Genomic DNA, 27,087 nt, shown 5'->3' on the forward strand with positions numbered 1-27,087 from the left:
TATTTCCAGGTGGCCACGAAGCGCGGTGCTTTTCGCAAATATCATGTGGACTCGTTCGAAACTTGGATACCTACCCACTGTCGCCTTGCTCGGAGATTCGGGAGAAGGAGAGGAACGGCTTGGCAATGCATCGAGGCAAAAAGTTCGCGATCAACAGGGTTCGGGGGATCCCCAGAGATCTCGAGGGTGAGGATGAACGCGGTGTAGAAGCAAAGTGAAATCCGTGAGCGAGAGAAAGAGGATCGTAGAGTGGGAAGAGGATGACCGACGAATTCGTAGGAACCTTTTAGTCCCAGCGGGCCACGCCAGGACAGATTATCCATCCATTATTTCGGGGTGCGTGCAGAGGAGGACGAGGGAGCGTCGCGGCGCAAGGCGCACAGGGGAGGACGGTTGCGATGGAGAAGGTCGCGGGTGGATAGCGCAGAAGACGAGAGGGAGTGGACGTTTTTGGACGGTGTTCCCTTTCGAAGGCCGGATGGCTTTTAAACGCGCACCGTAGCTTCGTTATATTCCGGCGTGCTGCGCTCGATTCGTTTCCGTCGCCCGAAAGGATGTAATTAATATCGTCGCTCGGCTTTCGAATTTGCGACTGCGCGCGATTCCTCTCGCTCTGCGTCACGCGCCCTCCCGCGCCCTCTCGCTCGCTCCCGCGGACGAGCCACCCTCCAGCCTCGCTATATCTCGCTCTGCCACCCTCCCGCGGGGGTGGATCTCGTCGTCGAGGTTCGAGCCTCTCAGTCGTGCCGAGAACCCGCTTCGTTGCGGGGTCACCTCCTCCCTCGGTGAAGCCACCTCCGGTTTTCGTGCTCCCGTCGACGAGCAGCCCATAGAGGGAGAGAGAGTTCGGTCGCGGGAACAAACGGGAGAGAGGTGATCGCGTGGGACGGCCAGCAGCTCGATTCAATCGAGCCGGAGCCCTTTCTAACGCGTTGCGGCTTTCTCCTCTCTTTCGGCTGGTGTTCGCGGGGACGTCGATGCAATCCAGCCACGCCAATCGAGATGCTCGAGATTCCCGACGCCGCTCCATGTAATCCCGAATATCTGTCCGATCGAATGTTTCGCCTTTTGTTCGCGGAATCGAACTAGAGATTGTGCAGCTACCGGGGAGCCGACTACGTGGAGCGAGAGCGAGCGGAGCCGTCGCGTCGATCCCGTACCGAGGGATTCATTAGGCGACGACTTCGTTATCGTAATTTCCAGGATTCCCGCCTTTCGCGAGTTCCACTCGCGCAACCAGACCCGCCGTGCGAGCGTTCCTCGGATCGCCTCGAACGAGGAAGAACGCAAGAGGAAGAGTGACCGATCGATTCTCGTAATAAGAGGACTTTGCTTTGGGGTGCGTTCCAGGGGGACACGGAAGTCCGTGGAAAAAGGCTCTCGCCACCCTAAGGAGAAGAAAGTGGACGACCCTTGGAGGAGAGCTGCCCGCGCGAAACTCTTTCAAGGAGAAGGAACGATCCTCTCGGGAAACCGCTGAAGCGCATCGGAGAACTGTGAGAGACTGTTGTCGAAGAGGCTGCGAGTGTTGAGGAGCAAACGAGTAGCTTCGCCTTTCGCGTTCCCCTCTCCCTTCGACGCAGAGCCGCGAAGTCGTTGGGCGTCGAAATTGTCAGTGGAATCCAGCGTTCACGCAACTTTATCCATCGTCGAGTGCACCGAAGAAGACGGAACGGGGCGCTCAGGGGCAGATCTAATTCGGCTCGTTAAGTTTTCGACGTACGAGCATCCGCCGGCAGGAGCACGGACCATCGTCGGCGTACGTATCTCGCAGCGGTAATTAAAGACACAATTAATGGCCCGACAATTAAATATAATTAACTCGAGGGATAGGATACGCGGGCTCCGTTTGCCAATTAGCGCATTAGCGCCTTATCGGACATCGGTCGATCGTCTGGCTGCGGTGGTACGGTTCGATCTCGCCGAGACAATAAAATCGCCGTAATCGACGGAGGGAGAGAGCGGCCGAGAGGGAGAGAGGGAGAGGAGAGCCGTGAGAGGTTACGAGATCCTGCTTTCGAGCCGAGAAGACGAGAGGAGGATCGAGGTGGCGCGTAATGAGGATCGATTAACAACCCTAGCGTTCTTCCTACCACCGGGCTCAGCGATTCGAGCGGCGTTTGAACGATCGCCATCTACGCGGACGGTAAGATCGTCTCGCGGATAAGGGTTCCGGGACGAGGGAACGTGGAGCGAGGACCGAGGAACGTCCTGATCTCCTAGCTCGGGCCCACGGAGTTTCACTTCCCCGGGCGAGTACGGAGAAAAATGCGATGAGAATAGCGAGGAAAGTTATGACAAGACTTTGACTCGGAGTAAAGTTCAGAGTGGTGGAACGAAGAGCACTCTCGTGAAAGGAGCCCAGATTACATGCTCGAGGGGAGAAGGAACAGAACAGAGGGTCTATCCGCGAGGACAGACGTCGCTTGACGGCCGCGAGGAAACAGGAGACCCTGAACTTGAAGCTTCCATGCGTGCCCGCGACTGAGACGTCCAGCCAGCGAGACCCCGTCGCGGACAGAGGAGCTGGGAGGAAAGTGGACACGCGAAGCGGAACAGAGAATGCTGGCAGTGCACTCGTGACAAACGGGGCTTCCGTTCAGGATCGAGAGGTAAGTCGAACCCGTCCGTAGTTTTATTAGTGGAAACGATTCTTTCTTCCTCCGCGTAGACTGCGTACCGCCGCAAAGAATTGCGAGAGGAGGCGGCGCGGAGCACGGACTACGGACTCCCACGGGAAATGCCGGCGTAGCCCGGAGCAGAAATTTCTTTATACGCGATAGCTGGCTTCGCGACCTTTTCTTCGTCTCCGAGGAATTTCTCAGTCTATTACTTTCTAACCCTCGAACCACCCCGGTTTCGGGAGCACCGTTCGCGTAATAGCCTCGCGTTATTCTTCCCCTTAGCTCCAATCGTCTGGAGCTCTTCCTATGGGATGAATCTCGCAAACATTACGACTTTCTGGCCGCGATTCTAATCGATTACACGAATAACACGGTAGTTCCTCTATTTTCTTCTTTTTCGCTGAGAGCCTACAGCTTTCTCGAACTTTTACTACCAAATCTGAATCTATTCCATAGAGTACCTACGAGATCACGATGTCGGAGACGAAATCTCTGACCAGCGAAAAACTGGTACCTACTCACTTGTCGGCGACGTTCAAAGACTCCCCCGGCAGAGGCGATTAATTATTTCGTCACCGATGTCGCTGCAAAGAGGTTATCGAATCTCTCTCAAGTGCTTAGTAACCTTACGCCCCCGGCGTCAGGAGCTCGGCTTTAGCCGCTCGTAAAGCCGTAGAGAGGCTCAGATTGTGCGAGTCGGTCGAGCAATTCCGGTGCACCTGCGTCCACCGTGCTCGGAGGATCAGACAGGGAAGGAGGAGCACGGGAATGCAGGGTGGAAGAGAGACGAGCAGGAGCTGAGAGAGGGAGCAGTTGGAGCGCATTATTAAGGACCTCGTGTCCTCGCTCATTACGCCATCCGAGAAAACCGCGTCGTACGTTTCGGCTTATCTCCATTAGGCGAACCGGAATTACGTGGATACCGTGTATTTAAGTGCGTGAGGACGCACCCGGCCGTAAATACTCGCTCGCAGTGCGACGGGAGCGGTCTGGGAACCGAAAACGAAGCGAGAACCCGCCCGATAACGGGGCGGAAATTAACGGCATCTTTAAATATATTTCGATCGCGCGGCTTTAACGAGAGCGGCCGGGCTGATTGCCCAGCGAGAGATGTCGCGGGATTCGTTAAGGTATCTCGTTACCGGACACCGATAGGCACCGGCACTCCGTCTCGGACCGATTCGCATCTCTAATACGGATAACGCCGCGCAGCCTACAGCCGGCCAGAAATATAATTTCGTAAAAATGGCCAGGCACCGCGGAGAGCGATAACCACCGGCGGCCATCCGCCGTCCCCTCGTTAGACCGCTCGATAATTGTTTATCCGCGTTTCTCGGCGAGATAATTAATTAAGAGCCGACCGACGACGCGCGTGCCGCGTTACGCCCTCCCTGCTCTCCGCGATTTAGATAATGCACCTCCTACCGCGCGACTCCGCGAAACCTCCGCGAGACCAACAATTTGTTAGAATGCTCCTGCTGGGAGCCCGATAACGGGACAAATTCCGTCGGGGGACGTGACTTCCCTATCGAATAAACTCATCCCGCACACCCCATAAATACACAAAGCACGTGAATCAAACAAGAAGCTGTATCTTGGTAGAGAGAGCGGCGCGACTCCCACGCGAGGTGCACGTTAAGCGTTAAACCACGAGGGAAACGTCTAACATCCCGCTGTCTTGTAAAACACTTGTAAATAGGCTCGTTCCCTGTGAATCACTAATTCCTGCCCGTTGTTGCGACATCGCGATTCCGAGGGCTTTGTATTTTTATCCTCGCCGAGGCTCGCCCGTCCAACGCGGGCGCGTGAAACGGTGGATTTCCCGTGACATCTTTGGAGCGATCGCTTACGCTGCGCCGCGACCTCCTGTCCGCTCGTTATTTCACTCGCGGGGCCGTTGATCCCAGCGGGGGTCGCGCGAAGGTGTAAAGGAGCCCTTAATCAAAAGCTTCCTACCGGCGATATTAGTCAACGTCACTGGAGCTTCCTACCGTTCGCGTCATTATTTAATACGGCCGCGCGGTCGTGGATCGACCAGCGCCACTAGTTACCGCATAAATCATCGCTTTATCGCCGATCCTTCTCGTTACCGCGGCGCGGAAAAAGAAAAGAATTAATTAGACTTCTTCTCCCGCTAACGGGCAATCTCACGGCGTGCAGGACATCGCCTTCTTCCTGCAGCTTCCACAACCCTCCGGGGGACGTTTCATTTATGAAACCGACTTCCCTCTACTTACGAGCGGACTTTAGACGAACCGAGGTCGCGACGATACGATAACGATCACGATTCAAGCGAGTCGCTATCGGGATTCAATTTAAACGAGGGGAATAATAATTGATCTTGCGGGCAGGGGCTCCCGCAGAGCCCGCGCAAGTCGCGCAACGACCAAAGAAAATGAATATCAGTGGAGTCGTGCCCCAGGGGGAGGGTGGAAGTCACGCTGGACTCTGGAACAGAGTAGGGAAGACCGGAGCTAGTTGACTAATTTTTATAAAAAAGACCATTGGTATTTTGTTGACTTGTTACACACCAAAAGTTTACAAATTTCATTAGGTATACAGACTTAATTTTGTAAACTGTTATAATTGAGTCTAGGTCGTAGTTTTTATTATATTTAGAGTAGAGAGACGAATAAGTCAACAAACCCCGGCTGTGGGGTTTGTGGACAAATATGATGGGGTTAGTTGACTTGATATTTACTTTTCAGTTTTAACCCTTTGCCTGCGAAAGGTGTATTTATACGCTGTCACAGTTCCATCAATATATACAAAAGGCGTATATATACAGTGGCGGACGAAAGAAAGTTTAGAAATTTTAAAATCGCATAACTTTCTTAGAATTGGACTAAACGACATGAGTTTTTTTGACAAGCTAGAAGGACTAGTTTGCTAACTGACGTGTTTCGTCGTTTTGAAAAAAAAATGCAATTGGTCTGAATAGCAAGAAGAATAGTGAAGGTTGTTCGGGAATTAGTCAACTAACCACGTTAGTCAACTAGCCCCGGTCTCCCCTACATAGAATCGTAAAGATTCTGCTTGAGAGGTGACTGGAGAAAGTTGGACCAATACGTGGGAACAGGTATGAGGAAGAAAGTTGGGGAAGATGAAGAGGGCCACCGCCTGAACGCTGGCACTTGCTCGGTTTCGGGTTGAATCCCGTTGTTGTTTGGACGGCACCCCGGTAAATGTCCCGTGATGGAAGCTGGAACTCGGCGTGGCGTCTGCCATTTGCAGTGGACCAGTCGCCGAATATATTCCACCGTCCGTTGGTCCACTCTCAGAGAATAGGCGAGGCGCAGGGCGAAAGGGAAGGTCGATGGAAAAATGGAGGGAACGATAGCCCGGAAACGACCCAGTTCTTCCCGCGGCGCGCGTCAGATAAATTGGATCCGAGCAGTTTTATCGTAAAACACTCCTTTCGCCGTTCCATCGACGGAGCAGCGCGATGGCCTGGTCATCACCGGGGAAACTTTAACTCCGAAACGGGCTAGTCTGGCCGCGACAACCCGACCGCCTCCGAACGACCTCCAGCCTTAGTCACTTCTCAGTTTCTCTTTACGAGTCAACTTTTCTCGCCTTTATCCTTCCTCTGCTCGCGTCCTCTCTTCCTGGCGCCGGGCCGAGTGTCCCCCGGTCCCCCTTGCACCAGCATTCGCGACTTTCGAATCACTCCACGCCCACCGTTTCTTTCTTCGTATTCGGCGCTGATCATAGTCGCGGCAGAAACATCCAGGCGATCGTATACTCTCGCGTTTATTCTTGCGACTCGCGTGGCGCTCCAATGCGCAGCTTCTTTCCGAGTTGTTTGCTGTTATAATACGGGCACCGGCCTTTGGAGCGGTCGTCGTTTGTCTGGCGTGAAATAGGAGGCGAACCGCAGGCGCGGGGGGTTGCTAACGCTCGGGTAAAGACCGGGCGTTAATCCGCTGCTAAGTATTATTTAGTGACGGGAGCCTGCGACAGGTCGATTTAATTTGTGTCCCGCTCGAACGGCCAGCGCGGGGGCGGATGTGCGCAGAAATACGGGACGATTCGCTAAATATCCACGGGCCAGTGGAACGTTCACGAGTGCGTCACGTCTGCGTGCCACCTCTGGAGGCGTTCCAAAACTCCGGGACAAGCAGCTCGAATCTTTCCTCGAGCACCGCCGATCGTTCTCTTTTATAGGGTAAATCCGGGAGACGTGGTCGATCTAATATAAAATGGCTATTAAAACTAATATAGATATCACTTATTTTATCAGAACGAACCTATATGTTCAGAATTTTATGCTGATTCAGAAAAAAACTGGTCGACATTTGCTTTAAGACAACATTTACTGTAAATCGTATTGAAAAGTGAAGTCATAACATCTGACCACCTATCTCGAGGTGCCGGGAGAAATGGTTTTCGTCTATTATTCATGGAAAAATAAGAAAGAAGAAAGCAAAATTATTTATGAGTGAATACAACTACTGATTCATTGGTTTTTAATTTGTTTAAGCTAAACAAGTTAAGAACACATCAAAGAAAAAGTGAACTACCTACTGGCGATTAGCAAGGCAAATAATTACAAAAGTGAATAAATACAGGAAATAAACAAAAATAATAATAATAAATAAAAAAAAAATAAATAAAATAAAAAAAAAATTTTTAAATTCATAACTCGACCATCTCTCATTTCTGCAGCGAGAGATGGTTTTCGCGTTAGCTTTGAGAGGAAGACTTAATATGGCCAAATACTTTGGCTGCATCGTCCCTTAATATCTCTACTATCTTATTATCCAACACATTAAACGAAAATAAACTTTGAAGTATATTTTGAATACAATTCTGTACACCGCTGTTTGACAAAAGAGGTTCAATGTAACCTCAATTTACCTTTTATAGTCTGGAAATCCAGAAAAACACAGAAGAAAGCGAAATGACGCTATTCATTCAACTGTTCGGCTTCTGGAGATGTAATTGATCTGCGCTTTAACGCGTTTTTACGTGTAGAGTCTGAAACACAGCGACTCGACCAACTCTCCCGCCCGACCGCGTCTCCGGGATTTACTCTACGCACCCGGTGCTCGACTCGACGGTCATAAACATCTGCACGGAATCGCGTACGCGTGATTCCCCGCGGATTTTACGCCCGACGATCCGCGCGGAATAACCGACAAAACTTCCCCCGGATATTTCGCCTCGGAGAGCATCGGCCGCGCAACGGGGCCGCCCTTAAATTATTAACGATATCGGAGGATACAAACTGCCGCGATGGGTTCGCGAATTTTGTATCCAGGTCGCGCGCTCTTTTTCCTCCTCGTGCCCAGGCGAAGTTGGGCCGCGGGAAAAAGCCGATGACAGGCGCGTCGGGGTCAGCAGTTGGCACCGGTCAGAGCCTCGCATTTACGGTATTAGTTTTTACAGGAAGATGGATGCGCGGGAACAGATTGCCGCTCGTTGCCTGGTAATTATGCAAATGGCGTATCGATTCTCGGTTAAAACGCGGGCAAAAATAATCCAAATCGCGAAGCGAACGACGGGGGTCTGGTTGCGCCGCCCCGCGCCCTCTCCTTGCTTCCATTAAACCGAGAATATTCTTCAACGACGCGGTGAGGATCGGATGCCCGAACCGAAGGCATAGAGGGGAGGCGGGGGAGATAATGTAATTTTCCAATCACAGTGAACGCACAAGTTCACAGGTAGTCTTAAACGACGGCACGCGAGCGTTCATCCTACTCGATTTCCTCGGCTTGTTCGTCGGCCGAATATGGACGTTTGGCAAAGCCACGGTGCAAAAACTCACCCTCAGACTTTTCTTCGCCCCTTTGCTGTGCGGAGGGAGTGGAAGGGTGAAAAAGGTAGGCTCAACCTCCGCAATCAAACAACGATCACGCCCCTTAATGACCGAGTGACTGCTGTTACTCCTTCGTTCGTTTCGGGGGTGGCTCGTGGCGTGGGGTTGAAACAGCTGCGAGTGACACTTGTACATATCTCGTCGCGGTGCTACTTTCTCCCTCTCTCTGCCCCCCCCACGGTTTCCTCCCTGCCTTTTGCCGCTGTCAGAGCAGCGCTGGGCCCCGCCACGCCGACACCCCATACATAATTACTGCGACTACCGACACGTCTCACCCTCGCGGCTTGAAATTTGCATTATCGAGCTTCCCCGTGCTCGCGAGGCCGGGCCGTGCCGCGGGGGGACCCCTCCGCGCAATTATTAAGGAATCAATCACGCTCGGGGTGCGCCGCTCCGTCGTCGCGGATTACGGGATTTCGCGTTATACGCTTTGATACGATTTTATAACGATGTTTTGTCGCCATCGAGGGCTCATTTCCCTCTGACGGGCGCGACACACTGGGGTTAGTCGGGCTTCGAATGATCGACGAGGATTGGGGAATCAGTGCTCGTGTACTACACCTCTTCTTAATTGATCTCGAAGGTCCATTTAGACCAACGCGACAAATTCGACGAATGTGTTCGTAGAGATGTGAATCTCGGAAGGAAATCGAAGCAGCAGGATGCTACTGACACCAACGTCCATGTCTAGTGTTCCTGATTTCTCGATATTTTTTCTTTCTCGAGAAATAAGAAATTAGATCATACTTCTTGAGAATTCTCGAGAAAGAATTCTTGAGAAGGAACAGTATTCACGTCAAAACGAATAGGGGAAAAATTTAGTTTCATCGATTCTCTTCAAAATTACAGCATTTATCGATAACCTTGCAAAAACAAAGTATACTGAATTTCAATGGCCTATGTCAAATAGTTTTCGAAATATTTAAGGTTAAAGTTTTGAACATTCAAACAAATTCGGCTGACGCGTCATCACTTAAACTGTAATATCTCGGTCATTTTTAAAGATAATGCCACCGCGTTGGGTTCATTTTAAAGCTGAAGGAATGCTTTCTCAAAACCTATATAGAATATTTTGTTTATTGTTAATAAACTTAACAGTAATCGATGTCAAAGTTTCAAATCGCGAATTTTCGAAACTTTAAGATTAAATATTTCGAAAACTATTTGACATAGGCCGTTGAAATTCAGCATACTTTGTATTTGCAATGTTATCGACAGATGCTGTAATTTTGAAGAGCATCGGTGAAACTAAATTTTTCACCTATTCGTTTTGACGTGGAATAGCTCGTACGTATTCGAAAGTCCACGGCGAGTTTGCTGGACTCCGCCGAAAAGTTTCGTAATGGTCGAGCAGCGAGGCGAGAGATCCACCGAGCGTTATTTATTTTACGCTCCTCTGCCTCTTGCGATCGGACCTCTCGAGATTTAAGTCGAAGACGCCTCCTCTCGGCCCCTGTTCGCGGGACACGTCCGTCGTGGAACGGTCGAGGGACCAAGAGGAGAATCGTGGCGGAAGCCCGGCACCGGAGGCGGGATAGCATCGTCGAACGCGATTGCGCAAAGACAATGGTAGTTATGGAAATTGTCCGTGCGATCGTATTATCTAACTACTGCCTTCCTCCGCGCTATCCTCACCAGTTCCGAAAATTACTTGAAGCGGCCCTGTTATCTCGATATATGCCCCCGATTCTCTGGCTTCGCTCTAAGAACATCCGCCTTCTGCTTCCGCGAGGATTTAGCCCGCGAAGAGCATCGTTCTCTTCCTCGAATCGCATTACTATCGACCGGCGGGACTCAACTTTCGTTGCGTAACGCCGAGCCGATTGATTCATCCCCATCGCGTGTTTGCCGTACTCTAATGCCGACAAGGATCTTTGTACACCGCTCAAGTTACGCATGCAAAACAGACGAGCATCCCAGAGGGGTGGGTTGTACGGGTTACGCGCCGAGCCCGGCCCATGCGGATGAAATCGAATTAAAAGGGAATAATGATATTTCCCGCGTTCGTTACGAACATTGTGAGCGGGACATCTGTCGCCCGATGGGAGGCCGGTGAACGTCGAGCACGTCGATGTACACCCATAGATTAGACGCCTACGTCGCGGTGACTCTCGCGCCTCCCCCATGGTTCCACGATATCGTGGAGGCCATGCAGTGCCACCGTAGGGTAGCGCGCCCGAACGAAATGAAACTGATATGTATGTAAATCACTCGCATCTCTATGTATGAGCCGGAAACGCTACGTTCCGCGTATATAATACACGATTTTATATGTTTACACGCGCATGTATGTCCTCCACCTCCGCCCTCTCGGCGTCCGCGCTTTAATCGATCGATAGAATCGACTGGGCATTCGCGTTTGCTCACAACTGGCTCGCTCAAATCACCGAGTTGTTTCGGGGAAATCAGACGGACTACTCCATCACGGGTTCCCTAAATGTAGGCACGTTAAAAAGCTGGCGGAAAATCTGGATTCGGGAAATATTTACCGGGCAAACTCACGTTCAGTCGAGAGTCAGCCGAGGGCTTCGATTTATGGGGGAGGTGGACTAGGAGGACGCGGTGCGCGGTATGATAACCGACGATCCACGAGCGACGGGTCGCGAACAATCGTGCACAAATCACCCGTGACCGTCGCCCGCGTCGCCATTAACCATTCCGTGCAGCAAAGCCTCGATGGATCCTTGCATCGTGGATCTTTTGTCCCTGGACAATCCCGTCGAATTCGGGCGGCGCGCGGCACTTGCCAGCGTGTAAACGCCGCGCGAGCCTCGCTTCCACCGGCTCGAATCGCGCGGCGGAATTCGAGGGCCCCCATAAATCAGCAACTGATTATTTCCGGTAAGGCCACTCGACGTGTTTTCGCTCTTTGATGCCGCGTCGACATCACCTGTGTACACCCTCGATACGTGCGTTTACCGAGGCTCGACGGAACGCGCGCAGCACCGTTTCGATTACGTCGCTGAACTCGAGCGATATTATACCCTTTGTTTTCTTACGACTGCATCGCCATTCGATGTAATCGAACCGCTCATGCGTTCGCGGAATTGCGGCACGAAGTATAAGATTTCTAAGCACTGACCGCGAACAGCTGGGTCAAGAGTTTGGCGGACTTGAGAGGGCGAGGGAGGATACACGTAGGTGCATAGTCTACGTGCCTTGAATAGCAGTGCGTAGTCACCGTTACATAATCCAAAGTTTCGACCAAGTTTTTTTAAGCGCTCTGTAGAGCCGCGGAAAGAGAGTCGCGAGGTTTCGTATAAAAAGCTCGGTGCTCCAATTTCCCCGGATGTATATTTTTCGGAGCGGCGAGAAAATCGATCGCGAACGAGCGCGGGTGAGAAGGGGCACGGGCGTCCAAAAAAGCCGAAACAATTTCGTAAATCGAGCGTACGTAACGTATCACATACGTTCCCCGTGCCTTTCCCGACGGATCGGTAAATAACTTTCCCGTTACTCTCGGTGCTTTGGGCAACTAACGAACGTGAAATTAACCGCGGGCACCCGCCGACCAGGGAAATAATCAAAGTAACGACGCTTGAATGCTCGAAATCGCGTCGTCGTCGACGCCGACGTCGGTGTACACACGCTCGCCCAGACAGTAATTATCGACCTCGTCAAAGACTCCCTTTAACGCGGTGGTACGCGCAATTAAGTGATATAAGCGGCGACAGCTCGCTCTCCCGTCCTCCCTGGCCGCGCGGAGTGATCCTCTTTTTAATCTCGCCGGGTGGTCTTTTAGAACATATTAAGAGGTATCAAAGCAGCCAAATAATTTCCTCTCCGCGCTCCATCCTCTCGGATCTTCCCGGTTTATTTTCCGGGCTATCCTTTTTTTTCCAGCGGTTCCCTCCAGCCGCGATTAATTGTGTCGAAAGAGGCGTCGGTTCGCGCCGTTGAAGGCTCGCGCGCTCCTCGTTTTACGGCCTCGGAACGACCGTAATCTCGGGCAGATGTAAACCCCTCGGATCCAAGGGTAAACACTGGTAGCCGGCGGATCGATGTTCCGTCGACAGAGCGATATTCCTATCGCGGCACCAAGCTTCGACTCGCTCCGTAAACATTGCTCCTGAACCGAACGATTACGAGTTATCGGTTAGACAGGCCGGGGGTGTCGACTATCGCCGTCTCGACACGACAATTCCCGGTAGGCGAACCGTTTATCAGCGCGCTCGCATGAGCGCACCTTTGTTATCGGTGTGCAAACGCGCGTGGCGCGATACCCGATCGTTCCTTGAGGTGTGTCACGCTTCTTGTTGCATTCCCAACGTGCCGCGTCGTTTCGTCCAGCCTCAGACGAGAGGACGAAATCACCACCGCGGTATCGTCGATATCGGTCCAACATTTGCTCGTCGAATCGATTCGCTCTCGGTTTTGAAGAGCGAGGAAAGTGAAACGAGAACACCGAGGGTTAAGAATTGTCGTCATCTAACGCAATGGCAGCTACCGAGTCGACTGCCGAAGGGAAAAGGTTGAAAGGGAAAGTAGGAATGTGCGTTATCGATCGGCGAGCCTGTCCCGCGGAGTGTCTCCGTTGAGTGCTCGAGGAAAAACAGGATTAGAAAGGAAGAATACTCTTTTCGCTCTAGTACCCCCGGCTCATTACGGAGGCGATGGTCGAGCACACCCTTCGACGCACTTTTCTTCTGGTCTGGCGAACAAACTGCTTAAATAAACGCACGTGATTGGATCCGATGTATGCGCATCTGGCTACTAAACACCGGGGGTGAGGACCCACTTTTTCCGTCGGAGCACGCCGAAGGAACACGCCCCGCTGGCCCGCTTTTCCCGCCCCCCTTCGAGCAGTCTCGAGTAGGGCACTCTGAAGCACGCGGCTTTTTTTTATGCGCAAATTCAGTCAGTGTCCCGCGACTCTCGGCATCCCCCTTTTAAAATTGCTGGCGTCGAGTGCGTCGCGCGGTGACATTAGATTACCCATCCCCCTCGACTCGCAACCCCTCTGTTTCTGCGCGAGTACCTCCTCTCGCGGAATGACACTAGTTTGTATACGATACGTTGTCGCTCCTCTACTCCGTTTCCAGACGGCGAATTCTTCAATTTCCCCCTGTCCCCCGTGCCCTTCCCGTTCGGGGATGGATCGATCTCGGAGTGGCTGAGTTTTCTTTCGAGTTCCCTAAGGCGTGACGGAGCACGGCACCGGTTCCATGGGCACGCCACGTTCTTTGAATCAGATGCCTTCCCACTGTTTTTATTTATTTATTTAGTTATTTATTTATTACGGGACAAACCCAATTTGTACAATAACGAAAACAGTGGCATACGTACAAGAAAGAAAAGATGAAAATAAAAATAAAAATAGAAAAAAAACAATAAAAACAATACATCAAGCCGTGAAGAAAAAATTAAATAATGCACCTTACTTAATCTATGACAATTCTGAGCAGATTGCTTCTGAATGTTTGCATTGATCCACCGAAAAAATTGATGTGGTCTGAGTAGGAATTGGCAACGCTGACGATCCGATTTACCGGATCGCGAGCACCAAACTTAGATTTGGGGCTTGAACAGTAAAAGGATGTTCTTCCTCTTAAGTTTCTAGATGGTGCATAGAGGGAGATATTCCGCAAAAGTGCAGGACAGTTGATGCAACCATTGACAATTTTGAATAAACACCACAAATCGGCAAATCGTCTACGCTCCGATAACGTAGATAGGTTCAGGGATGCAAGAATTTGTTCATAATTGTGATTATCGCGTGACATTGGACATCCCAGTTTATAAGCGGCAAACCTAAGGAATTTGTGCTGAACTCTTTCTAGGATTTAATAGTTATATGTAACGGGGGGATTTAATAGTTATATGTAATTCCAACTTAGAGAATTTAACATCAAGCAAGTTCTTCATCTTGTCGAGAAGGTCTTCATTACTCATAGCGTTGGTCGGCGATGATGGGGAAGCAGTGCCTGATGGTTGTTTTTAATATCACTCGAGGCGTGCGCGCATCACGCCGGCAAGATAGAACGTTACTGTTCAGGGCGTAAATTCGTCTTTCTTTGCGACTCGACCCGCACTCGCAACAGAGGGGTGGCGTGCGTCGTTGACTGAAAGGCAGAATAACATTGGATTACCTACCCCCATCGTCAACGCCCCCCAACAACCCTACAGTTTTTACACCCTCTGCAACTCGGCCTCCCCCGCGACCGTGGCGTCCTTCTTTCTTTCGCTGCACCGACTGCCCAGCAGTGCGCCGGGGGGCAAAGGGAGAAGAATCTTTGGCGGAAAACAGCGCGTCGAATAATTTATCGGCGGTGGGCCGAAGTTGCCTGGAGTACGAGCTGGGGCCACGACCAGCCCGTTATCTATCACCCCGGCTACTCTGCTCTCTATATCCCGTGTGCACGCGCGCTGTCTCCTACAGCACCCTCCAAACTAACCACCAACGAGAGTTTTCAGACTAGCAACTTTCCCCGTCCACGCGAATTTCCCGAGGCACCTCCTGTCCAGCGACTTTGGAGACTCCTAGCCTTTCTTTGCTCCGACGAAATTCTCAGACAACGCGCAACACCGAGGGACAGGCGCGGGAGCGGACGAATGCAGAGGAAAGAAACGTAATGATCGAGGAAAGCGTCGCAGGCATCGTGCAAGCGAAACGCGACGCCCTTTAATCCGGACATTAAATACAGGAAATTAAGGATCGTTAAGAGAGCTGATCCTCTGAAACGCCGCGAGGTAAACACGTTCTCCCGCTTTAATCCCAGCAAAAACGGGTCGGACACGGTAACGTTGCGCCTTGTAAAGGCGCTTCTAGATCCTCCCACGAATGGCGGTCGTCGCGTTCTTTTAGGAACGACCTGTAACCGATCTGAACGGGCGTGAAGTTTCACAGCATGGTCGGCTGGCGGCATTAACTTTCCGCGTAGGGTTATTTACCAGAGGAGCCTGAGTCAGACGGGTGCGGGCGAGGAGGGCGCGGAAAGGGAAACAGAGCGGATCGACGTAAACGGGAGTAGAAGAGAGAAACGGGGCGAGAGGTAGAGAGAGGGTGGCGTGGACGGTGTGCATTCCTCGATCTGGTTTCCTCTAGGGACCGAGAGGCAGGGGGTCGAGATATATCGCAACAGAACTAATCAACGCGAGGCAAGAACGATTTCCCTCTCGTTCACCCCTGCTGCTCCGGATAAAAAATAGTTTCGGGCGATAATATCGCGCTCGAGAAGATAGACTTTTTTTCCTGTTTCCTCCCCGTTTACTTTGCCAGGCGATACGCGCGAGCTACGGATCCCCCGAGGACCCGAGCGACGCGACTTAAAACCGCTCCCCCAGTATTTCCCCGCGTTCGCACGCCTCCCCGGGAAATAAAGCTTCTCGAACCTCATTTCCGCGGCGAGATTAATTGCATCGAAGCTATCACAGCGACATTCGACCCGGGGACACGGGGGCCCTCTTCAGCGCGTCGCACAGTGGGGAGATTTTGCGATTTTATGGCCAAAACTACAGAAATTAAATTTTTGAATTTTACACATTTAATACAAATGTCAATTGAAGAACTATATCCATTTTCGTGGTCAAGACCTCAAAACTTATTTTTAATATATAAATTCCGGCACTTTTACGTTCTAATATGTGAGAAACTAAATTATCCGAAAACAGCACTTACGAAAATTACGAACGATAAAGATTTTTTTATTATTTACATTTATACACTTTTTTCTTTGTTAGAATAATTACAAGATTATCCACTATTAACAATAATTGATAATTGCATTTATTGCATCAAAATAGTCCAACGTAAAATAGGAAAGAAAATCATTGCAGGATATTATGGGATTGATAACTATTTTATGTATTGAAAATTGATTCTTATATGAAAAGGTTATTTCTAAAACACTACTTTAAAAATTGTATAAATTACGCATTAAAACCCGAAACATAATTACTTTGAGGACAAAAAAATATCGTACGCACCACCAGGAATTGAATCCATCCCTTGAAATTATTTTCAGATCTTTGGATAACACAATATAAGTGTTTGAAGCAACTTGAAAATCTAGATTAATTCTTTGCGATCGGTCTAACTTCACATGAACATAAACATTTGCGAGTCTATCCGTGCTTTGTATTAAAACATTTAACAGTAAAATTGGTGGCATTTGATACTCATATTAGTTCTTCAATTGACATATGCATTTATTTCAAAACTTTATTTTTGTGGTTTTGGCCATAAAATCGCGAAATTTCCCGACTGTGCGTCGCGTCATGGAGTAGATTCGCGATACAGCGAGGACCTCTTCGAGCGGCGCTCCCCAGTTAACTAGGAAATTCGCCTGAAATGACGGCATGCGAATACGGGTCCGCCGGTTGATCGATTTTTTATTGGCACTCGATAATCGAGCGGACGATTGAAGTGGGTCGCCGGGTCGAAACTTCCTGCTGGCTCTCCACGAGCACTGGCTCTCTTATAACTCTCTTTCTCCTCTTCCCTTTTGTCTCGTCCCCGCTTTCCCCTCCGTTCGCTCGACCTGCATCTACCCGCGGCTCTCTCGTTCACACGCTAATTCGTGACTCAGCCGAGCAATTAATCAAGTTCATTCGCATCGCGTTCCAACTCCGCCGGCCGGAGTTTAGTTAAGTTCATCGTTCCAACCGCCGCGCAGTAACTTGACGATAACTTTGCTCCGCTCCACGGACGGACTCGGCTCCGCCGTCGTCGAGGGTGTGGGTGCACACGAGCATCAAAAATAATTGGCGCACATGCACCGCTCATTGAGGAAGATCTAGCGCTACCTTAAAACATTCCCATTCCTAATTAGTCGCTGCAAGATACATTCTCCCCCTCCTTGAATTATCGTGGACAACAGAATATCCGATTCCCGACATCTTTCCGCGGGGTATACTTAGCTACAAAACGAAAACAACGGCCGCCGAATGTTTCCATCGCGCCAACTGCAAGAGCAGGACCCTCGAATTACAAGGGTATAGATACAAGCGGCACGTATATGAATGACGTAGCTGAACTCTGGCTTCGGTAACGCTGCTTTAGGAACACTCCAGACATCAGCTGCTGTTTGTTAAACATCGCTCAACATGTCAGCAGGACGCGTGCCCCGCGCGGTCTTGCTCCCAACCCGTAAAAAAGAACCTGACGAGCGTATCCCTTCATGCTTGGACCTCCATTGATCAATCGCGACCTCTTGCAACTTTCTTCCTGTTATCGACGGCTGCGACGCGATTTTTCTTCCCAAATTTTTCTTTCCTGTAATATCCTCGTCGTAGTTGGAGCTTTCCGGGATTTTCTCTTAATCCTTCGTTAAACCGAGGGGAGCGAGAGAATCGGACCCATAAAGTGGAGAAACTTTGGGAACCCGAAGTCGCTGATTACTACGCGAAGACCGTCACGTGTTCTTGATAACCTCCTCATCTGTCGCTTCTTCGAAGCACCTACTATTAACTCGTCTCCCTTATTCAAATGTTCAAGGGATACGCGTAGCACTGGCTATATCAATGCTCCGCCATGAGTTACCTGGGTATATGACAGTGGGAAACCGGATGAGCAAGTCCCGACTCCACGGACCCTTTTTATCGAAGAAGCTGCCGCGACGGTGGACAAGAACGGCAGCATTAGCCCCGTGTAACACGCGGTCCATTAATAAAACGACACCTCTAATCGACGCTCTGTCGTAGCTCGTTTGTATCGTCACGGCGATGCCCGCGGGACAGAAAGTCGATATAGGCTAGCGGCACGCCGTGTAATTTAATCGTTTAAAAAGTTCCTCAACAATCCCGGAGGAGTTTCTTCGCAGCTTTGACGCCGCTCACGGCCGAGCACGCTCCGTCTCGTTAAATATTTGTCGATAAATCGAGAGGAAATCCCAGGGCCAGGAGGTTTTGCCGTCCGCCTCGTCGCGCCCGGAACGGCGATGCTCGGACGCGACGACAAACGGAGCGAGACACCTTTACGGGGCCCGATAAAAAAGATTCACCGCGGAGGCACGTCGGCGGGGGGGCATTAAATGGTCACCCATGAATGTCGCGTCCGACGCTGACGGATCGATTATCATAATTGCTTCCACGGAGCACCTTCGAACAAATGGACGGCCCCGCGGGGAGAAAAGAGGGGTGGACAACGAACGGCAACAAGACGTGACTGTGAAAAAGTTGAAACGCCGCTAAAAATACCGAGCACCCTCTCCGCGGCTGTCCGGGAAAACTATTGCCCCTCTTCATTCCGGGATTCCACGGGTGCTGTTCGGTCGACGACTAAATATATCAGGCCGCGAGCGTATAAATATTTATAAAATAGTACCGGCAGATGGTGGCCGCCTTTAGTTATGGCACTGGACGGGGGCAACACGCTTTCCACGCGTCGCTCGTATATACTTAATACACTCTTCCACGCGGTCCTTTTATTCGCTACGCTTGGGGGTCGCCGGTGACAACTTCAATGTTTCATTTACAAACGAACGTGCGAACTACACGGAAAGCCTCTACTGGATATCTAATACTTAATTATTCCGAACTAAACGGTCCACGAAGATGGCACCGCGAGGGATTCTTCGGTATTTACTGGGTGTTTAAGGGGGTATAACCGTTTGAACCCTCGGAAAATGTGTACATATTGTGGATTTTTTTGCAAGTCAACGGCTTGATGAAGATTTTCTGTTTTTTTACTATGTTTACATAGTATTATGAACTACTTAATAAAAAAGTTTCAGTTAAAAAATTATTGTTTTTCGGATGTTGTGCATACGTATCTGAAATCTCTCGATTTCATCAAGCCGTTGACTTGTGAAAAAATCCACAAAATGTACACATTTTCCGAGGGTTCAAACGAGTATACCCCCTGAAGGTGACACTCCGGTCAAACCACCTAAAAAATAGGCAATCTTTATGAATTTTTTACAAGAAGAGGTTATAACATATCCTAAAAAATATTTTTCGCATTTAATGATACACTCGTTAGGGTGTAAAAGAATTGTTTGTTTCGTGTTTTCGGTCTTGATGCATTTTCTAGCTGGCACTTAGTGCAGGCGCTGCCAGAAAGAGATGCCAAAACGGTAACCACGAAATTTACACACAGGATCGTCCAAAATCAAAAATTCAAACAATTTCTTAAAATTTATTTCAATGGCTATCGCAGCACCCCTTGCTGGGGCAAAAAGGACCAAAACTACGATGTTGGTGCACATTTGAATGAAGTAGTGCAAACAAAGCGGGCAATTTTCCACACAAATATGCAGATAAAAAAAAATCGTGTTTCAAAAGATTATGTTATACGTTGCTGCGATAGCAAGTCCAATTACGAATCAAATGCCTCAAGGTTTGTTTGAATCGGTCCATTAGCTCTACCGTTTCGAAATATCGTGTTCAAAGCGTTCTCGGCTCATACCTGCGTTCGGAGTTTGAATTAGTTATGTGACTGTAGAGTCTATACCGTTACGAATTTTGGTGCGAAACTTTTACAGGGTATTCTCATTATATTATACTACAAAAATGTATATATATAATATAATAAATTTTCTGAAAAATTTTAACCGGAGGTCCCTTTAAGAACCAGGAGCCTTTTAATCTGTTCAGGGTCTGAGGGGCGAGAATAAAGTAACTGCGAGTCGGTTACGAGCCGAGATATTGATCTTGAGAAGTGTGTGATTTTAAGAAGGCAACTATTCAGAAACCCCTGTGGAGTATACAAACGCATTCACTGTTCCCACGCTACTGTGCATACAGAGCATCGGCGACACTATTGTCCTACATATAACGAAGCATGAACGTGACCCTATTCCGGTCTCACGAGCGATTTAAATGTTACCAGAACTCTTTCGGCGGACGGTGTGCGCATTGCACAGGGGGGCGAACGTCACGATAGCTGAAACGTCACGGCGCAACAGGGACGTCTGGAGTCCGGGGCAACGAGAGAGGCTATCTGGCGTTGTCGTTGTTGCTGGTGCCTTCGGTTGCTGCTTTTATCGTGGGCGTGTGTACTCATTAATAATTTATGTTCGAGTAACCGTTACGTGTACCGGACGTGCCGTGTTCCGTCCTGACTTTGCCCACGCAAATGCCAGAGCATCGGTGTACACGAATTTCAGATGAGAATTTCAGCCGGGAGCCCGTAATTTTTCTTATCCACGAAACGGGAACGGTAGTCGATAGCCAGCGGTGTGTATGTAACGGCTGGGGCACTTTTGCGTTGTCGTTCGGAGTTCTAAATAATTTCAACGAGGTCCTTAGCCCGCGTGTCGCAATTATCGCTCCGCTCGAATGATCCAGCCGATCAAAATCGATGCAACGATGGATTCCATTAGTTCGGAGGCTCGGTTGGACTCCTGATTCGCCGTAGGAGCTGTGGGATTTTTTGCGAACGTCAGGGGGACGACGTACAGGCAAAGTTTTTCACCGCGCGCATAATGCGTCCATCCACGGAACGGTCTCGTTTCCAATAAACTGCCGGCACTTCCGTTCCCACCGACCAATCCCGCTAACGTTTCCGCGCGATTTATTCGCGCCGGGGTCCACCGCGTAGTTCCAGAGGCTTATATTTCATTTTTAATATCGCACGTACGGGCCACGGTGATATATACCGCGCCAACCGAACCGGGAGGATCACTCCTCCGCATCGGGAGATCCGAAACCGGCACGCGTGTCTTCTCTGCGATCCATTATCGATCGGTTTTCGATCCGGACGCCGCGGTGCCTCGTATTTCTCGAATTTTCCCGGGCAGGCGTCGGAGCGCCTATCCCGCTAACGCACCGGCGAGCGGGACGACCAACTTTCGCCTCGCGAAAAGCCGAATAAATATTTATATCCGCGGGGAGCTTGTATAATGAAAGATCGCGTGACCCAGTGGCGATAAAAACCGAGCAGTTTCCTCTCGCGGGGGTAAAAAAGTTGTTTATGAACGCAAGCGGAATAACGAAGCCTGCAAATTATTTTAATTTGCCCGGCGGTCGATAAGTACGACCGTCGCCCGCCGAAACGAAGCGAAACGAAACGAAACGAGAGAGGAGAACAAACACGAACTCGAGCAGTCGGGTTATCCGATAATGAGGTCGAATTAAGTTGCTCTATTACCCGTGTACTTTTCCCGACTAACGACACCGTTTCGGATACTTTTCAACGGCGCTTGGGTTTGAAACGAGTTTCTCCGCCGAGTCTATGATATTACTGCGGGCAAGGGGCCGCGGGGCGACGATGAAAAATACATAGGCTTTTGTTCGGTTTACCTGGAACGCGCGTGCGGCGACCGATGTTCCGGGGGAATCGATAAGCGTCGCGGTGGAAAGTCGCGATAGGCAGGCGAAAACGCGCGTGTATGCAATTAAGGCGCGCGCGACGACGGCAATCGAACTCGCCTGGCGGAAACCCTTCGACGCTCCGCTGGAAGCATCGTGATTGCGGGCTAACGAGGCCCGATTCCCGGGCAAAGGCCAACCTGCTGGCTCTTCCGTTTTTGCTTATCAATCGGGCCACCTCGCAATAATTACCGGCGGGCAAATTTTTAGCACCTCGATTTCCCGCCAACGTCGCAATTAGCGGTGGGCGAGCAACAAAGCTCGGCTTCGATATTGTCGGCAGAGCGAATCACCATGAATAGCGCGAATCCGCTGGGCTGTGTTTCGCGGAAGTATTTAACCGAAGGTCCATGAAGTTTTCATGAAAAGAAGAATTACGAGAGCTACCCCGTCAGGTGTTTAAGTTGCGCCTGCGTCGGGCCAGCGAGTTTATTTTTTGAGCTCGATTATCCCACGCGAAGAGAAGCCAGTGAATTACAGTTCGTTGTTCCAACATGCGCGCTGGAATGTTTTCGACTTTCCCCGATCGTAAATCCGCGGGAATCCCAGTCAGAACGGCGATCGGATGGAATTAATGCACGACAGAATAATTCCCAGCGATTTTTTTCCTTTTCTTTCCGCGCCTCCTCCGGCGAAGTTGGAGCATAAGAATCCTTTTTGTTCAAACTTAATCCCGGCAGCGGCGAGGGAACTTTCCCTTCCCGTTGCACTCGCGGGTGGGCGGGGGAGGGAAGAGCATCGAAGACTTTAAATTTCGACTTTGCGAACGCGGGCGACTCGGCCGAGCGCTCCAACTTTTCATCCCCGCGCCATTACTGGATTTCGAGCACAGTTTAATCTCGCCGTTTACGTGGAATAATCGCGAGACGCCTCGAGGATGCGCCTTAAAACTCGTATTTTTCTTGAGAACCCCGTCGCCCATGGTCGTCCGTTGCACCCTATTATTCACCGTCCTTCATTTCCCAATGCAGCCGAGAGAAACAGGGAACAGGGGCGGTAGTTCCGCGAAGATAATCTTCGCGAACGCGTTAATTCGGGGGAAGAGTGATTTAGCCGGCGCATTTTCCTCCGGCCGGGGAGAGCCTTGAACTTTGAGCTCGCGGGGAACTCGATACTCGGCCGGAATAATTACGTGTTGTCGGGAAAATTTGTAGAGCTATATCTTGAGAATATATAACGTGGAAATACGCGCTCGCGCGAGGAACGCGCGGTTTCACGTCGTGCAGGGGGTTTGTTCGTCGGCAACGAATTCTGGAATCGAACTATTCCACGTCAAAACGAGTAGGTGAAAAATTTAGTTGCACCGATTCTCTTCGAAATTACAGAATTTGTCGATAACTTTGCAGAAACAAAGTATACTGAATTTCAATGGCCTATGTCAAATAGTTTTCGAAATATTTAATGTTAAAGTGTTGAACATTCAAACAAAATCGGCTGACGCGTCATCATTTAAACTGTAATATCTCGGTCGTTTTTAAAGATAATGCCACCGTCTTGGGCTCATTTTAAAGCTGAAGGAATGCTTTCTCAAGCCGTATATATAATATTTTGTTTATTGTTAATAAACTTATCAGTAATCGATGTCAAAGTTTCGAATCGCGATTTGACGTCGTTCCCACCCACGATCCGGCTTGAAAAAAATACTATTCAATTCGTTAAGTCTTCAACTAATAAATGCCTTTTTCAAAAAATTGGAGAGAGTTTGGGAACAGTTAACAAAAAAATAAAACTTACGATAGTGCACACCGCGTGGAACTGATCATTTTCATATTTGGTGGGTGAAAACTGCGTTCAAAGTTAGGGTTGAAAAATCATTTTTGTGGAATATCTCGAGAACTATTAGAGATAGGGGAATAGTGTCAATGGACGAATTTTGTGTCTTTGAATGCGAAATATGACTGACCCACCAGATTTTCAAAAATCCACAAAAATGATTTTTCAACCCTAACTTTGAACGCAGTTTTCACCCCCCAAATATGAAAACGGGGAAAAATAAAAAAACACGTATTTCTTATTTTTCGGTCCTCTATAACATATCCAAAAATCAAAATGATCGGAGGCGGACACCTAAAATACTCTCCTTGTGAGTTCGATGCTGAAAAAACCCCAATAGAAATACACGTTTTAAACAATTGCATTAGTTTCGGTGGAGCGCAGCTGCGTCGAACCGCGGCGGAACGAAAGAGATTTTGCTGTGGTGACGTCCAGTGAAAGCTTGCCCTACCGTCGCGTGAAACGGAAAAGTAATTGACTATAAAAAAACACGACCGTCGAAAAAATCGGTCCGAAGTTCGAATCGATCTCCGCGAACGCGACACCAGCCCCGTTTCGTTTTCCCAGCTAATGCACGCTACCCCGTTGAGTTCTCGGTGTCTAACGAGGAAATGGCGGCCGTGCCCGGTTATCCGGGGATTTTCAATTTACCCGAAAATTCGCGGCAGTTACGCGTGGCTGTTGCGGGCATCGGACAATGCCCGATTCATTATATATTATAATATAACGGTTGAACGATAACAACGATTCGTAGCGTTATAATAACAATGCCAATGAATAGATGTAAGATAATAAGCGACGGGGGCGAAAACAAAGCCCCAGCAATGTCGACAGGAATCGAGGGCCGTTTTACTTTCCCTGTAGTCTCCGCACCGTTCCCCGCCTGCACGCCCGCATTTCCAAATCATCCACGTTCAAATTAATGACTCGTTTGGCCGTCCGCGAAATTCTCGTCCGCGAATTATCCGCAAAAGGTGGCGCGAATTGATATGGCTTCCGGGGCCAATTAATCTAATGCACCAACGAATATCGACGTTGCCAGTGGATGATACCGGTGACAATGACCGATCCGCGGGACGGATAAGCCTGCGTCGTGTGTACCTCTATACTGGTCGCTCGACGACCGATCGACTCTTTGTGACAGTCATCCGTGTGCACCCGCGATCAACGCGCAGGCCATGATTTTGTTTATTTGTTGATTATAGAGAAGGACGCTCTGCTACGCACGGGGTGTCCTGCGGAACTGTGATCAGCTGCATCGTAGGCACAGCTTCAAATGCGACGGAGACTTTGAGTCCTGTCGTTTTGCACATGGTAGAGTTACCGCGTTATTTCAATTTACGATCGAGCCTTCGTTTCGTCCGTATGGAAAATTCAATACTCCTGGTAGATCGAATCGATCAGCCGGGAAATTGGCCGCAACGGTTATCCCCGCGACAATGCCACAGGTACATAATGATTATTCGATTAATAGAATATACGCGAGAGCAGTTGATCGTGGAATATTCGGTTGGCGCGCGATGGATTCATCGCGAAGCTTCCGTGCAGTTCCCCTCGTTCCATGGGCAACTTGGTTTCTTATAATTCATTTTAAATTCGATACTTTGTCCCGTCCAGGCTGTCTGCGGCGGAGAAGCGTGGAAAGCTCGCGAGCATTGCCGCTGTCGGTTTTACCTCTGCGTCGACGAAATTAATTTCTGTTTTCGCGGTCGGAGCAAGGCTGAAATGAGCCGAATTTCGGAGCCTGGCCCCGGGCGACGCGTTGGTCCGGCCGTAAACTAGCGGAAAGTTTGATTTTTACCAAGTGCGTGGACTGCGAGCCGGGGAACAAGTGGCCAGGAGCGCCAATATTCCGCGCGGGTGGTGGTTCTGCCAAAAACTCCAGCAGGACCACGGTGAATGGACTGATTGCCACGAAAATCGAGCCCTGACAAGGGCCGTCTGTTCGGCATTACTCCCTGCTCGAGTCATTGGCCACTGGAATTGTTGCGCAGCGAATTAAAAAAAAAAAAAAAATCGCACGCGAAAAAAAGAGCGGATTCGATACAGGTTTCGAAGGGGTTCAGATTTCTATCTCGGTTCTTCTGTTTTTGTTTCCTCGTTGGTCGGGGAAATTTAACATGACGCGGTCAAACGCAGCGGCCCTTCGGGCGCGGACCACCGATCCTCGCGACCGGAAATAACGAACTGCAGAGCCCCTCTGTTTCGAAGGGGCGTGGGTGTTGCGTTTCCACGTTTCCCAGCAAACTATGTAACACGAAGGAAAACAGTAATTTCCGCCGATCCCGGTAGGATAGAGTGTCGAAAAATTTCCAGGGGCTTACAGGTTTACGCGGGATCCATTTCGTCACGGCCAGCCAGGCGGATTTCGGCGGGAATTCTTTATCGTTAACTTGTTCCCGGTTCGATGGAGTTGGATATGAATTTATTTGGACGCGATGACCGTACGGAAGAGCTGGGTTTCAGCGAACGTCGCGGAACGCTGGCGACCCAGGATCACGGGAAACGAGTTTCGTTCACGTGGGAGGATCCAGGGACACATTTTCCCCGTTTTCCCGCGGAGAATTCTTATCGCTGGGAGGAATCGCGGCCTCGTACGTGGTACCCGATGCAGTCGGGAGCTCACCCACGCTGCTATCCAATCTCGCGTTAGTGGATTCGGCTTGTTTCGCGGGAGGATACGCTCCGAGTGCAAGCGTCGCTTAAAGGAACGGCTGGCGTATAAAGCTCATTCTCCTGTGATCCTAGCAGATGGGAGATCCCAGGGTTCGTGGACAACGACTTTCTTAAGCGGTAACGATGTCTTTTTGCGACCTGCTCTAACGGGGAGCAGGGGCTCGACAACCTGTTCGAATTTATTTATTTATTTACGGGACGAGTCTATGAGGAACAGAATACACGATGAAACGAACAAATAGGGGAGGATAACATGGAACGCTTAACTTTGGAGGGTGATAATATAAAATCGGGAGGAAAAGTAGACACGGGACTTCAACAGGAGTTTTAACCTTCCTGAACTCGCGTGTTGGTCTCGCAGACCAGCGAATACAAAATTCGCTCATTTTTCAGAAATCATTAATACCCCGGTCCCCCGCGCCGTGTACTTTCCTAAATAGTTCTTAGGATGACAACAGTAGCTTTCCGCACACTTTTGTACGTTACACCCTTTAAAATTACACCTGAGTCATTATGCAATGAAAATTACGTGAATTCAGGATGGTTAAGTAGATCTTAGACTATAAGAAAATATATATAATATATATAAGAAAAAATATTATTATTATTACCAGATAACATACAAATTACTGAAAATAATCAAATACACATGGATTTTCACATGAATATCAACACGTGCATGGAGAATTTTTCAGTTTTTAGTGCATTTTAAACAAAATTGTTTAACTTACAAATTTTTTTTGTATATTTTTTTATTATTTAATTTTTAGTGTCTAAGTTTTGATTTGTGGTTACATGCTGATTTCAAGTGGTTTGAATTGGTGGTTATGGGTTATATTTATTGACGACTGGGTAATTTGTTTCATCCCTCCCAGTTTTTTTTCATAATTTTATTGTCATCATAACTATACACGCCTGCAAACTTTCAAGACAATTGAATTC

The 27,087-nt window shown here is 49.4% G+C and overlaps 1 protein-coding gene across 1 annotated transcript in view; it reads left to right on the plus strand.

The window, feature by feature from the left end:
• Window positions 1-753: 753 nt before the first annotated feature.
• Pxb (putative Hedgehog signaling attenuator pxb) overlaps window positions 754-27,087 on the plus strand; it is a 285,795-nt gene continuing 259,461 nt past the window's right edge. The window contains exon 1 of the mRNA XM_076810053.1: window positions 754-2,612. The gene's annotated coding sequence lies outside the window, so the exon portion shown is untranslated. The remainder of the gene's footprint in view (window positions 2,613-27,087) is intronic.

Source organism: Andrena cerasifolii, chromosome 4, assembly GCF_050908995.1.
Source record: "Andrena cerasifolii isolate SP2316 chromosome 4, iyAndCera1_principal, whole genome shotgun sequence".
Lineage (NCBI taxonomy): Eukaryota > Metazoa > Arthropoda > Insecta > Hymenoptera > Andrenidae > Andrena > Andrena cerasifolii.